This window comes from Nycticebus coucang, chromosome X (assembly GCF_027406575.1).
Source record: "Nycticebus coucang isolate mNycCou1 chromosome X, mNycCou1.pri, whole genome shotgun sequence".
In the NCBI taxonomy this organism is placed as follows: Eukaryota; Metazoa; Chordata; class Mammalia; order Primates; family Lorisidae; genus Nycticebus; species Nycticebus coucang.
The window spans coordinates 178,869,240-178,882,141 of NC_069804.1; the positions used below are offsets into that span (position 1 = coordinate 178,869,240).

Genomic DNA, 12,902 nt, shown 5'->3' on the forward strand with positions numbered 1-12,902 from the left:
GTAACAAAAACAGTGTTTTGTAAATATAAAGTAATTCCACTGCATAATTTTGGTCCTCATATAAACTTGGATACTGTTTTCCTCATTTTATAAATCAGTACACTAACATACTAAGAAGTTGAATAATCTGCCCAAAGCTGCATTATAGTAGGTGATACAGTCAAGAATGAAATCCAAATCTTTCTACTCTTAGATGGGCTTCTCTTAAACCAGGAAATATATACTAGTATAGTCCATAAGATGGAGTGTAAGGGCAAGCAGTTGTACAAATCTCAGGACTCTTTACAGTCACTATACAAGAATTGATGCTAAGGCATGCCCTGCCTCATCAAGAAAATGGTCTTGTGGCTCAGTCGGTAAGGCGCCAGCCCCATATACCAAGGGAGGTGGGTTCAAACTCGGCCCCAGCTGAACTGCAACCAAAAAATAGCCGGGCGTTGTGGCGGGTGCCTGTAGTCCCAGCTGCTCGGGAGGCTGAGGCAAGAGAATCGCTTAAGCCCAGGAGTTGGAGGTTGCTGTGAGCTGTGAGATGCCATGGCACTCTACCTAGGGCCATAAAGTGAGACTCTGTCTCTACAAAAAAAAAAAAAAAAAAAGAAAGAAAATGGTTTTTAATGCAGGGTCCTTTAAACAGGAAATGTCCAATTTTTAATAAAAAGTTTAGTTTAATGTATCAATTAATTAAAGTATATGTCTTAGCTATTGATACAGTTGTGCCCTCTTAACAGCAGCTCGTTTATGCCAGCAGCTGAGAAGCCTGGAGAGCAAGTGGTGATGAAATTGCAAAAGGCATTTTCCACAGCTTGCTGATAATTGAATATTTTTCTTTGCTACCAGTAGTCCAAAGCCTGGAAGAAGTGGTAGTTGTTTTGTGCAAGGTCTGGTGAACTCAGTGGTTGACAGTCTCCAAATCCAGCTTTTGTAGTTTGAGCAGCACTGTTTGTGCAACATGTGGTCGAGTTTGTCTCGCAAGAGTATTGTCCTGTCTCTATTGACCAATCTTGGCTGCTTAATTGCAAGCATCCCCCTTCATGTCACCCACTTGGTTGTAGTAGACGTCTACTGTAATCCATTGACCAGGATTCATGAAGCTGTAGTGGATAATACCAGTGCTGGACCACCAAACAGAAACTGTTAAGTTTTTTGAAGAATATTCAATTTCAGATTGTGTTTTGGTACTTTATCTTTATCCAATCATTGTGCTGAATGCTTACAATTGTCAAAAACAATCCATTTTTCATCACACATAACAATATGGCATAGAAATGTTTTGATTTATGTTGTGACAGCAAAGAAAGGCAAGCTTTAAGGCAATTTCTCTTCCAATGCTCATTTAAGTCATGTGAAACACATTTATCCAGCTTTTTTACCTTGCTGATTTGTTTCAAACACTCCAATATTGTTGGAAGAGCAACATCAGACGTTGCTGCTAATTCACACGTAGGTTGAGATAGATTTGCTGCCACTAAGGCTTTTAGCTCACCATTATTCACCTTGGTCTCAGATCACCCATGTGGCTCATTTTTAAGATTTTAAAATCACCAGAACACAACTTCTCAAACCATGGACATATTGTGCATTCACTGGTTACATCCTTCCCAAACACTTTGTTGATACTTCGAGCTGTCTACACTGCACTGGTTCCACGACGGAACTCATGTTTGAAAATAACACAAATTTTTGACTTATCCATGGTTTCACAAAAATTGGTCTAAAAATGTGAAAGATAATAATAAGCCAAAACGTGCATTTGAAAGAATGTGGTTATACCTGCATAATAAAAATAAAACAAGAAGTGTCACAGTGAAGCAACAGAGATATCAACTATCAAAGTTAGTTCTTAAGGAAATCAGACGTTTCAAACATAATAACTTACTACATAAGGATAAAAGATAATAGAATATATTACAGAAACTTTTTTTTAAGTTTTAGCACTTTAGAATTTAAAACACTTCAAATGCTTCCTTTTCTTATAGCCCTCACTTATATAGAATATCTAATGAACCATTAGTACATTTACTCAGTACTTTTGCTGTGTAATTGCTGTATTATTAGGACAATATTTCTACAACCTCACATTTGTAACCATTTAGAATATTTTCAGTTTTGCGTATATTATTTTATCCTCATTATCATTATCTTTTATTATTTCAAAATGTCTCTACATGTTATATATATCTATACTTTGGCATTTTCCATATGTAAACATAATGAACCTGTAACTTCTCATTAAGTCAGGGCTCTCCCATACTCATTGTTTTCCTACTTCATCTGCCACTTTTCTAGAATGTGCTCACCTTTTGTTTCATCCCCCAAATTATAATTTTTTGTTCCTGATCCTCATCCCGTTACTCTGTTGAATAAGACCAAATAATATGTCTTTATGGCCCTGAACTTGTTTCTTCATTTTTCCTCACATAATCTTGGCTGAAAGGGTCTTCTTATGTAACACCTTCTGAACCTATGTTGCTGCATGGACTGATAAGTGAAGTTAGCCATCTTTCACTTTCTTCTGCCTTCTTAACCCTTAAGTGCTAAATTCTGAAATGACCATATGATTTGGTATTAGGTTCAACCCTCCCTTCTCTTGTGGCAAGCTGCCTTCTGACTGTAATTCCAGAAGGTCATAGCAGTAGCCCTCCTCTGGCTGGCCTACATATTTTTTAAAGGACCATGAAATGAATAGAGAACTGCTGCCAGAAAATTCTTGTCAGTCCTATAATTTCCTAATGACAAGCTCCCCAATCGTCCAGTTGGTCTCTTCCTTTTTCCATGCCTTTATTCTGGTAGGCCAATTTATTTTAGCATCATCATCCCCTTCAAACAATTGTCAAGAATTCTCATGAGTCCTTCTTCCACTTTTGTATCTTAAACTCTGGCATTTTTTCACCTGAGCTCCCATGTTTATACCTTTATATTCTTTTTTACCAATTTTGGTTCCTGCTTCTTAAGCCTACTTTTAGATGTTTTCAATCCAGGCTATCTTTCATCTTTTGTCTTACAGAAATGATATAAAACATCTGCTGGTTTGCCTTACTGCACCTGACCAAAGGAAACTCCAATGTGGATTGAAATTGAAAAATCCTAGGACCTTTATCACAGGTGCAGAAAAATGAAGATTTCCCCATCAAATTCAGCATGGTAAGTTTTAAGTTTTAGAAAGCATAGGCATGGGTGGTGCCTATGGCTCAGTGAGTAAGGTCCTGGCCCCATATACCGAAGGTGGCGGGTTCAAAGCTGGCCCCAAGCAAACTGCAACAAAAAGTAGCTGGGCGCTGTGGTGGGTGCCTATAATCCCAGCTACTCAGGAGGCTGAGGCAAGAGAATCACCTAAGCCAAAGAGCTGGAGGTTGCTGTGAGCTGTGATGCCACAGCACTCTACCGGGGCAATTAAGTGAGACTCTGTGTGTGTAAAAAAAAAAAAAAAAAAAAAGACGGGTGTTGTGGGGGGTGCCTGTAGTTCCAGCTACTCAGGAGGCTGAGGCAAGAGAATTGTCTAAGCCCAGGAGCTGGAGGTTGCTGTGAGCTGTGACGCCACAGCAATCTACAGAGGGTGACAAAGTGAGACTCTGTCTCTACCAAAAAAAAAAAGAAAAAGTAAAGCACAGGCATTGCATCCAGATGATATGATAGTATAAATTGTTTCTGAGTACTGATGCTAAATATCTCAGTCAACTCAGGCTGCTATGACAAAATACCACAGACTTGGTGACTTAAACAAAAGAAATTCTTTTCTCACGTTTCTATAGGCTGGGAGTCCAAGATCAGGATGCCAGCATGGTCAGGACGCATAGTTCATGCCACCGAGGGCTCTCTGCTTGGCTTGCAGAGAGCTGTCTTATTGTGTGTTTACATGACAAGGAGAAATGAAGGGAGGTAAAGATGAGAGAGAGAGAGGGGGAGAGAATGAGAATATGAATGCATGCTCTCCAGAGTCTCTTATTGTACAGACATTAATCCCATCATTAGGGTCCCACCCAGATGACCTCATCTAATCCTAATTACCTCTGAAAGTCCCCAACTCCAAAGGCCATCATGTTGGGGGTTGAAGTTCAGCATATGAATTTTGGCAGGGGGTGGGGGCACACAAACATGCTGTCCAAAACACTAAGGATGTGAAAGACAAGAAACCCCGTGTTCCAAACACCTCTGGCCTCATTGACGGCTTCATGTGAGCTGCCACCACTGTAGAGCTGAAGGCATGCCTTTGAGAGATGCTAGAGAAGCCTGGACAGCCAAGCCCACCCCTGCATCCTTGTCTCATCTGATCTTCCTGACTGCTGATTTACTTCTTCGAGAATAAACCAAAATGAAAGTGACCTTGAACCTGGATCAGACTTCATGGTTTGGTCTTGTGCAACTGCACTCAATTGTTCCTTTTTTTATTTCGACTGATCTGTAGACCTTATCAGCATGTCCACAGACAACACAAAGAGGGAGGGGCTCTGTGGGAGGCTTTGCCTCACTCCTCACTTCATTTTCATTTTTCTTCCCCACCCCCTTTATTCTTACTTTGCTGATCAGTGATTCTAAGTATGTGATTGCTTTGACGTTGAATAAAGTCATTCTTTGAAGAAATTTATGTAAGCTCCTACTATGTGCCAAGTGCTGTTCTGAGCACTGAGTGTGTAATAGAGAACAATAGAAGTAATAACTCTTTCCTGGTGAAGTTGACATTAGACAGAATATTAGATGGTGAAAAGTGCCATGGGGGAAATGGCACAAGCAGGGAAAGGCAGGAAGCCTTATTAGGGGCCACTTCAAACATGGCAGTTAGGAAAATTGTCACTGAGAAGGTGGATTGGCAGAAATACCTGAAGGAAGTAAAGAACAAGGCATGCAAATATCCTGGGAAAGAGAGTTCCAAGTGGAGACAAGAGCAGGTGAGAATAGGCTTGGGCTGTTTGAGGCATAGAAAGGAGGCTGGTATGTCTGTGAAGGAGTTGGGGAGGAGCTATGTAGGACACTGCCAAGTGCTCACAAGGAAGCACAAGGTACATATTATATGCCCCAACCCACCAGGGCTTGAGGAGAAAGTCAAGATTTGTTGGGAATCAAATAGGTTTTTCTTCAATCACTCAGTAAATATCCATTCCACCTCCTTCTATGAGCATTTAAAAAATTTTTTTTTTACATTTTTATTTCTTTGGCACTTTCCTTTTACCATATCCTAAATCCAAGTCTGTCAGTCATATCTGGATAAGGCCTGCTGTTAGTGTTGCCTGTCTTGAGTGTAAGTTTACTACTTATGTTATCATATTCAATGATGTCAGTGGTATCCAGTTTCTCATATCGCTCATCTGTTTTAAAGCATTGTAGTTATTGTACCCAATACTAACAGCTCTCATATGTTGAGTGTTTACCATGTTCTAGACACTTTACAGACGTTAAATCATTTAATCGCCCAACAACCCTGTGGGGGTAAATATTATTAGCTCTAATTAAACATGAGAATACTGAGACTCAGAGAGGATGAAAACCTTGACAAAGTTTGTAAAGACAAAATTTTTTGCCTCAGTCAAAAGCTGTTTTTCCTTTCACCACACTAGGCTGCTCATCTCCTTTCATAGACTGATTCCCTCATAATTCAGGTTCATAGAATTCAACCTTGAGACTATCTCTTAAAGGCACATATCTTGAGACCTTGACAAGTTTGTCTTTCTATGGCAGATCCTAGAACATCCTGACATCTTAGAAGGCAGAGAAGCTTCCCTTTCCTTGGTCCTCTCTCTGTATTGTCATAATTTAAATTTTTGTTCTTTTCTGATAGGAATGTATATATCTTTCCCATGTCTATGTCAAATATTCTGTCTTTTGAGAAATTAATTTTAGTTATTTCCAGAACATTACCAGGAAAGTCAATATCTTTCCTTTTCGATTACTATTATTCTAGCATTTAATTCCTAGCAATTCTGCCAACCTATTTCTTTTTCTTTTTTGACTAGTAACCAAAGTACATTCTAACCTACTTTTTTTGGTGCCATTATTTTTCAAAAAACATGGGCAAGTAGCCTTCATTTCAGCATTTTTCTAGGCCAATACTAAATACTTGGCATGTTTTTGCTGCTTCAAATGTCATCTTTTTTCCTTTGATATAGTTGATATTGTCTCTTACCATCATCCCTCAATCAAACAATATTCAACCTATTTTCCTTTCTCCTGCATTCTAGGTATCATACGGTCATATCTAGTCCCAGTGTGGATCTTTTTCAATTTTACAACCAAGTGTGGGTGTCTGTCAAGTAAAACATTTTTGATAGCACCCAACCAATATGTCTTTTATTCTTCTTAACTAATAATGCCCTGGGACACCTTCCAGTACTCTCTGCTATTAAATCAGTAGGTTTGGCGTTTCATGGGAGGGTAGATACAGTTTTTAAAAAGTAGGCCTTACTGTGATTTAATTATCAAATTAGGTACTTCTTAAGTGGTCAGGAAGATTATATTCTTTAGAGTCAGAAATCTCAGAATTTCCAAAATTCCCTTTTCTTTCTTTTTCTTTTTTTTTTTTTTTAGAGACAGAGTCTCAGTTTATTGCCCTTGGTAGAGTGCTGTTGCATCACAGCTCACAGCAACCTCCAACTCGTGGGCTTAGGCGATTCTCTTGCCTCAGGCTCCCAAGTAGCTGGGACTACAGGAGCCTGCCACAATGCCTGGCTATTTTGTTGTTGTTGTTGTTGCTGTTTGGCCGGGGCCCGGGTTCAAACCCACCACTCTTGGTATATGGGACCGATGCCTTAACTACAGAGCCACAGGCGCTGCCCCCCCCCCAATTCCCTTTTCTATATGAAAAGGCAAGACTGTCACAGACACTAGAATAGCTATAACAGAAAACTGATTATCTAAATGTTGACAAGGATAGAGAGGTACAGTTACATTGCTGGTGTAAGTTTAAAATGGTACAGCCACTTTGGAAAACAGTATCACAGTTTCTGAAAAAGTTAAACACAGTGTCCCTATCTGACCCAGCAATACAACTCTAAGATATATACACAAGGTAACTGAAAACACATCCAAACAAAGACTTGTACATGAATGTTTATAGAGCTCTCTTCATAATGACAAAAAGTCAAAGCAACCTAAATGTCTATCAACTGGTGAATGGATAGGCAAAATGTGGTCTGTCCATACAATGTAATATTATTTAGCCATAAATAGAAGTGAAGTTCTCATACATGCTACAACATGAATGATTCTTAAAAATATGACGTGAAAAAGACAGACACAAAAGTTCACATATTGAATGACTTAATGTGTATTAAATGTCCAAAATAGGCAAACCCATGGAGATAAAATATTGATGAGTAGTTTCCAAGGGTTGTGAGGAAGGGAAATAGCAATTGACTGCTAGTGGATGTGGGGTTTCTTACTGGTGTGACGAAAATGTTCTAAAATTAGGTAGTGTGTTCTGTTATCTCTATGCAATTCTGTAAATATACTAAAACCTGCTGAATTGTGCATTTTAAAGGGGCAAATTTTATGGTATGTGCATTTCATTTCAATAAAGATGTAAAAAAAATAGAGGGAAGCCTGGCCAACAGGGACTCTATAGCTTCACTATAAGTCAAAGATTGTGAAAAATCAGGATGTGATACAAGTGAAGGGAGCATTCTTTAGGAAGAAAACACAGCACGCTGAGAGGTGAGAGAAAAAGTGAAAGAAAGAGGGATGAGCAAGAAGCCAGATGGCACTGTTTCAACTTGCCCCACATCCCTTATTAATAAGGGTAGAATCTGGGTGGGGTTTTCAATCAAGTGTTCGGAGAAATTTACAGCAGAGCAAATTTAAGCCATCTTCACTCTTTGAGACTCTGGGAGGCCACCTTCAAAGTGTCCCTCACCAACAAGGGGTGATCAGAACAGAGGAAAACCAAGTACAAGAGGAGGGACAGAGGCAGGAAGGAGGATGTGGCCAGGACTCAGAGTGCCAGAAGGACAATTAGGGGACGAGGTTGGGCCAAGTCTGTCAGTGAATACATTGTAGTTGAAATGAGATGACAGAACAGACTATGTTTCATTAGCATGGCACCTCGTCATTAGATACCAGGAAGGTTCCCAAAGAGGGGGAATATGTCTGAGGACATTACTATAGAGGCTATTGAGGATCTACACAACAACTCTCATGCCAACCTGTCTCCATCTTGGGAAGAAGGAGGTAGAGATAGATGGGGAAATTCTAGAACACTGAACATATACCCCAAGGGACTAAGTTAACCCGGAAGAGGTTGTTTTTGATGGACAGAAACTATGTGTTCATTAATTAGGATATTTTAAGATACTCCCTAATACCATCATTTGTTGGAATAGAGACTTCCGTTGGAGATGAGAATATTTACCAGGGTTTTTTGACTATTATTGATACTCTGGGTAAGATAATACCTTGTTGTAAGCGTTCTCTTAGACATTGTAAGATATTTAACAGCATCCATGCCCTCAACCCATTAGATGCCAGAAGCACCTTCCTGTCCCTCAGTTACAACCTGTCCCCTTGGAGGCAAAGTTGCCTCCCGTCAAGAACCACTTTGTTTCACTGATAAAGACTCCCATGCATTGCATCCCCTTCTTAAGACAGCAGGTACATTATTTAGCTTATTCTCTATGTACATGTTTCAGCTCAGGCCTCAAATACTCTGCACGATGTGACACAAGCAAACTTCCTCCCCTGTGTGGCCTCCTCCCCATGTTGACTACTGTAAAGAGCCTGAAAGCCATGTCCTTTCCTGCACAATACATACCCTTCTTTGTGTTCAGCCTTGCTTCTCGTACTAAAATAGCATCCTGTTTCTTTGCTCTCAGAGCTCCACAGGCTGTGTCTTGAGCTTCCTGTGTTGTCGTATTATTTGTATAACCTGTTCTGAGATGTGATTTCTCCCATTGGTGTGATTTTTAATTCGTCCTTGCAAGTTTTCTTTGTTCTCCCTCATTCTTCCCCTGCAAGCACTGCCTCCTTGTACTTCCTACTCTTATTTCTGTACTTCTCTTCATCTCTTCTCTCTTGAATTAGGCCCATCTCTCTTGGTTCCACTCTGCCCTTTCTCTCTTGCCTTGTTCCCCATTGGATTCTGGAAGGCCCCATCCTCCACCTGCCCTAGCTCCACCATACTGTTCTCCTCTGTGCAATCTGATACAGACTTTGTTTTTTTTTTTTTCTCTCTTAAAAATATTTTTATTGTGGTGGTGCCTGTGGCTCCAGCTCCGGTGCCTAGGGCGCCGGCCCCATATACCAAGGATGGCGGGTTCAAACCCAGCCCCGGCTGAACTGTAACCAAAAAATAGCCCGGCGTTGTGGCAGGCGCCTGTAGTCCCAGCTGCTTGGGAGACTGAGGCAGGAGAAATTGTGGAAGCCCAAGAGCTAGAGGTTTCTGTGAGTCCTGTGACATCATGGCACTCTACCGAAGGTGGTGAAGTGAGACTCTGTCTCTACAAAAAAAAAAAAAAAAAAAAAAAAAAATTAAAAAAAAATATATTTTTATTGCAAGATAATTGTAGATACACATGCAATTTTAAGAAATAACAGAGAGAACCTGTGTACCCATTAAGCAGACTCCTCCAGCGGTAACATTTTGCAAAATATAATACAATGATATCACAACCATGATATTGACATTGATAGTTAAGACAGAACAGTTCCATTACAGCAAGAATACCTCATGATGCCCATTTACAGCTTCATCCACTTCCTTCACACACCCACTCACTTAATCACTGGCAACCATGATTCTGTTCTCCATTTTTATCATTTTAAGAGTGTTACTTAAATGGAAAATACAGTATGTAACCTTTTGCGATTGTCTTTTTTTTCTTTTTTACTCAGCATAATTCTCTGGAGATTCAGCTAGGTTTTTGCATGTATCAATAGTTTGGGGATCTAAAATGAGCCTCTGGTAGACAGCATATGTAGAGAGGATCATGCTTTTTATACATTCTGTCCATTTTGTCTTTTAATTGTAGAGTTTACTCCCTTAACATTTAAGCTAATTACTGATTAGGAAAGGCTTATTTCTGCTGTTGTGCTTTGTCTTGTACAATTCTTACAACTTTTGTTTTTCAGTTTACTGCTTTTTTGTAATTCATTTTGGTCTAGTATATTGTTTTGAGTCACTTCTCATTTGTTTTTCTCTATATGTAAAGTTATTGGGTTTTTAAGTGATTATTTGGTGATTACAATGAACAACTTTATAGCAATCAGATTTGAATGAATATAATTGTAGTTTTAGTAGTATAAAAACCTGCTGTTTTACATCCCCACGCCCCCTTTATGTTGTTACTGTCATAAATTATACCTTTATATATTGTGTGCCCATTTACATAGATTATAATTATTGTATGTACTTGCCTTTTAAATCATACAGGGAAAAACATAGGGAGTTGCAAACCAAAAGAAAAGTGCAATACTACTGGCTTTTATGTTACCTATGTAGTTACTTTTCCATTTGAATAAATACCATTGGTCATAGGTTTTATTCTTTTTATATATTGCTGAATTTAAATTTTTTTTTCATAATTTCAGAATATTAGGGGGTACACATATTTTGTTTACATACTCTGTTTTTGTACAGATGGAGTCAAAGTTTTAAGTGTGTTCTGTACCCAATAGGTGTGACTTTACCCATCCCCTCTCTACTCCCTCAGCTTGATTTTCATTGAGATTTACTTCCATATGTGCACTTAAGTGTTGATTGATCAACACTGACATAGATTTTCAATGAGGAAAAGTTCTCCCTTCCGTTTCCCACCCTACCTTCATTTTCCTGGCCCCTCTTGTTCCACCACAGCTTCTTTCCCTGTTTTTATTCTTTGTTTCTTGTCCACTGCAAGCTGAAGTCCAGCTTCTTCCCTATAGCCCTCATCTCACTGTTCCTGACCCATGTTTGTTACATGTCTATGGCCCTTGCTGTGTCAGCTATGGCATTTTGCTACTCCCACATGAAGGGCAATGGGAGAGTGGAGAGGTTGGTGTAGGGGAAGTACATAGTGCTTGGAGTCAGCTACTCAGATAGGGTTGTTCTGCTCTGCTCCTTTGTGTATAATGGGGATAATAAGAGTACTTAGTTCATAGGGGCACTGGAAGATTAAATGAGTTTGTAGTGTACCATGTTTAGTACATTCTAGACTGTATACTCTGATATCTAGTGGATACACAGTGCTTTGCATCACGTGTAGCCCAAGTCCTGAGGCATGGTAAGTGATCAAGGCAAAAATGGCCTTCAATTGAAATGAATGAAGCAAACTCACTTTCCCCCATTAGATTTCACAGTCAAGACCTCAAATATGAACCTTACTTTCTTCATATGTCACAGTCTTGTCTTCTTCAGGTTGGGGCCCCGCCTATATCTTTGATTTGATTGCTCATGAAAGCAAAGATGTTACCTGAACCTATTCCACAGAATCATTCCCAAACCGTTCCTGTTGCTTTTTCTCAGTGAACCCTCCAAAATAAACTCATTTTCCCCCTGATGATCTGAAGCTTATAATCAAACTCCTTTACTTTCTTGGAATTTAATTATGACAAATATGTCCCTAGGGTCCATGCCAATTGGATTAGTAATCAGGGTCCTGGCATGCAATCTCTGTGCAGCTTTTGAAGCAGATCCACACACCAAATCGCCCCTTTGAGGACGCATCTTGCTTGCCTCTCCCTCAACGTGGAAAAGGCTTCTTATCTTTTCTCCTTCATTGGTTTTCTCTCTGCCTGTAGCTCTCATGGCGGGCTAGGGAGAGATGCTGCTGGCACTGTTTTTTTTTTTTTAAACTCCTTTTTCCTCCCCATTTTTTTCTCCTCCCTCCATCCTGCTGCCGTTCTTCAGACTTTTTTGCTTTTCCCTCTGATTACTAAACTCAATTTAATCCTGCTGGATAAAACAAGCAGGTAGTGTTCGCTCCCTTGACAGAGGAGGAAAGTCATCGAGTGGCACATTACTGCCATTATTCAAGCCATAGAATGGCACAGTACTGCTGGAGCCAAAATTAGAAGTAAAGGCCCCATCTCTGAACCTGTGAATTTTTCACTTTGTCTAATTCATATTGACTTTGGAGCATAAGGTATAGTAGTAGTGGACATTACCTCATCACTACAAAATCTAGCAAATGCTGTTTTTATCATTAAAGGTTGGTACCCATAATGAAGAAAGGATTCATATTACATCTAATACTTATGTAGTGTTCAACATCATTGATCATTTTTCTCCCTATTTGCCATTTTTTCTTTCAAGAATTATGTTCCTAAACAGGAAATAGTAGCTACAATTTTATAGCATTTCAAATTTACCAAGTATGTTTATAAGCTATTGTTTTATTTTTATCTTCAAAACAATTTTGCAAAGAGGGCATTACTAACTCCATTTTACAGATCGTGAAACTGAGGTTCAGAAAGCTTAAATAATTTTATGAAAGATACTCAGCTAGGAAATGGCAGAGCCATGACTTAGACACTTTTCCTCTTGGCTCCAAAGCTCATGCTCTTTTAATTTTAGCATTTCACTTCACACATGAAGGGACGGCATTTCTAAAACCCATTTAGCTTAGTTTATGAATATTTATTGTCAAGAGTAGAAATGCATCAAATTTACAGACAAACAAGGTAAAGGCAAATCAGTAATATTATGTTTAGCTATTGATATGAGATGGAGCCACTTGCAAAATTAAAATTCATTACAGGCAATAGATCTTTTTCATGACTAGGCTTTGCTGGATCTTATTATCTTGTAAATAGCACCAAAATAAAAGACTTGGGGTTTAGTAGGGTAATGAAACAAGTTGATTAAGTCTCCAATTGAGCATGGTGGGATACGGCCTGTTTGGCTGCTCACTCATAGTGCCCTAAAGGGTTATGACAGGGTGTGGGGGGAGCAAGCAGACCGGGCTTTGCAGAGCTGCATGAGAGCCATCTACATTTCCAGCACT

The 12,902-nt window shown here is 39.4% G+C and overlaps 1 long non-coding RNA gene across 1 annotated transcript in view; it reads left to right on the plus strand.

The window, feature by feature from the left end:
- Positions 1–3,005: 3,005 nt before the first annotated feature.
- Positions 3,006–12,902, plus strand: part of LOC128578274 (uncharacterized) — a 49,226-nt gene continuing 39,329 nt past the window's right edge. Inside the window, exon 1 of the long non-coding RNA XR_008377692.1 lies at positions 3,006–3,141. This is a non-coding gene — a long non-coding RNA (uncharacterized LOC128578274). The remainder of the gene's footprint in view (positions 3,142–12,902) is intronic.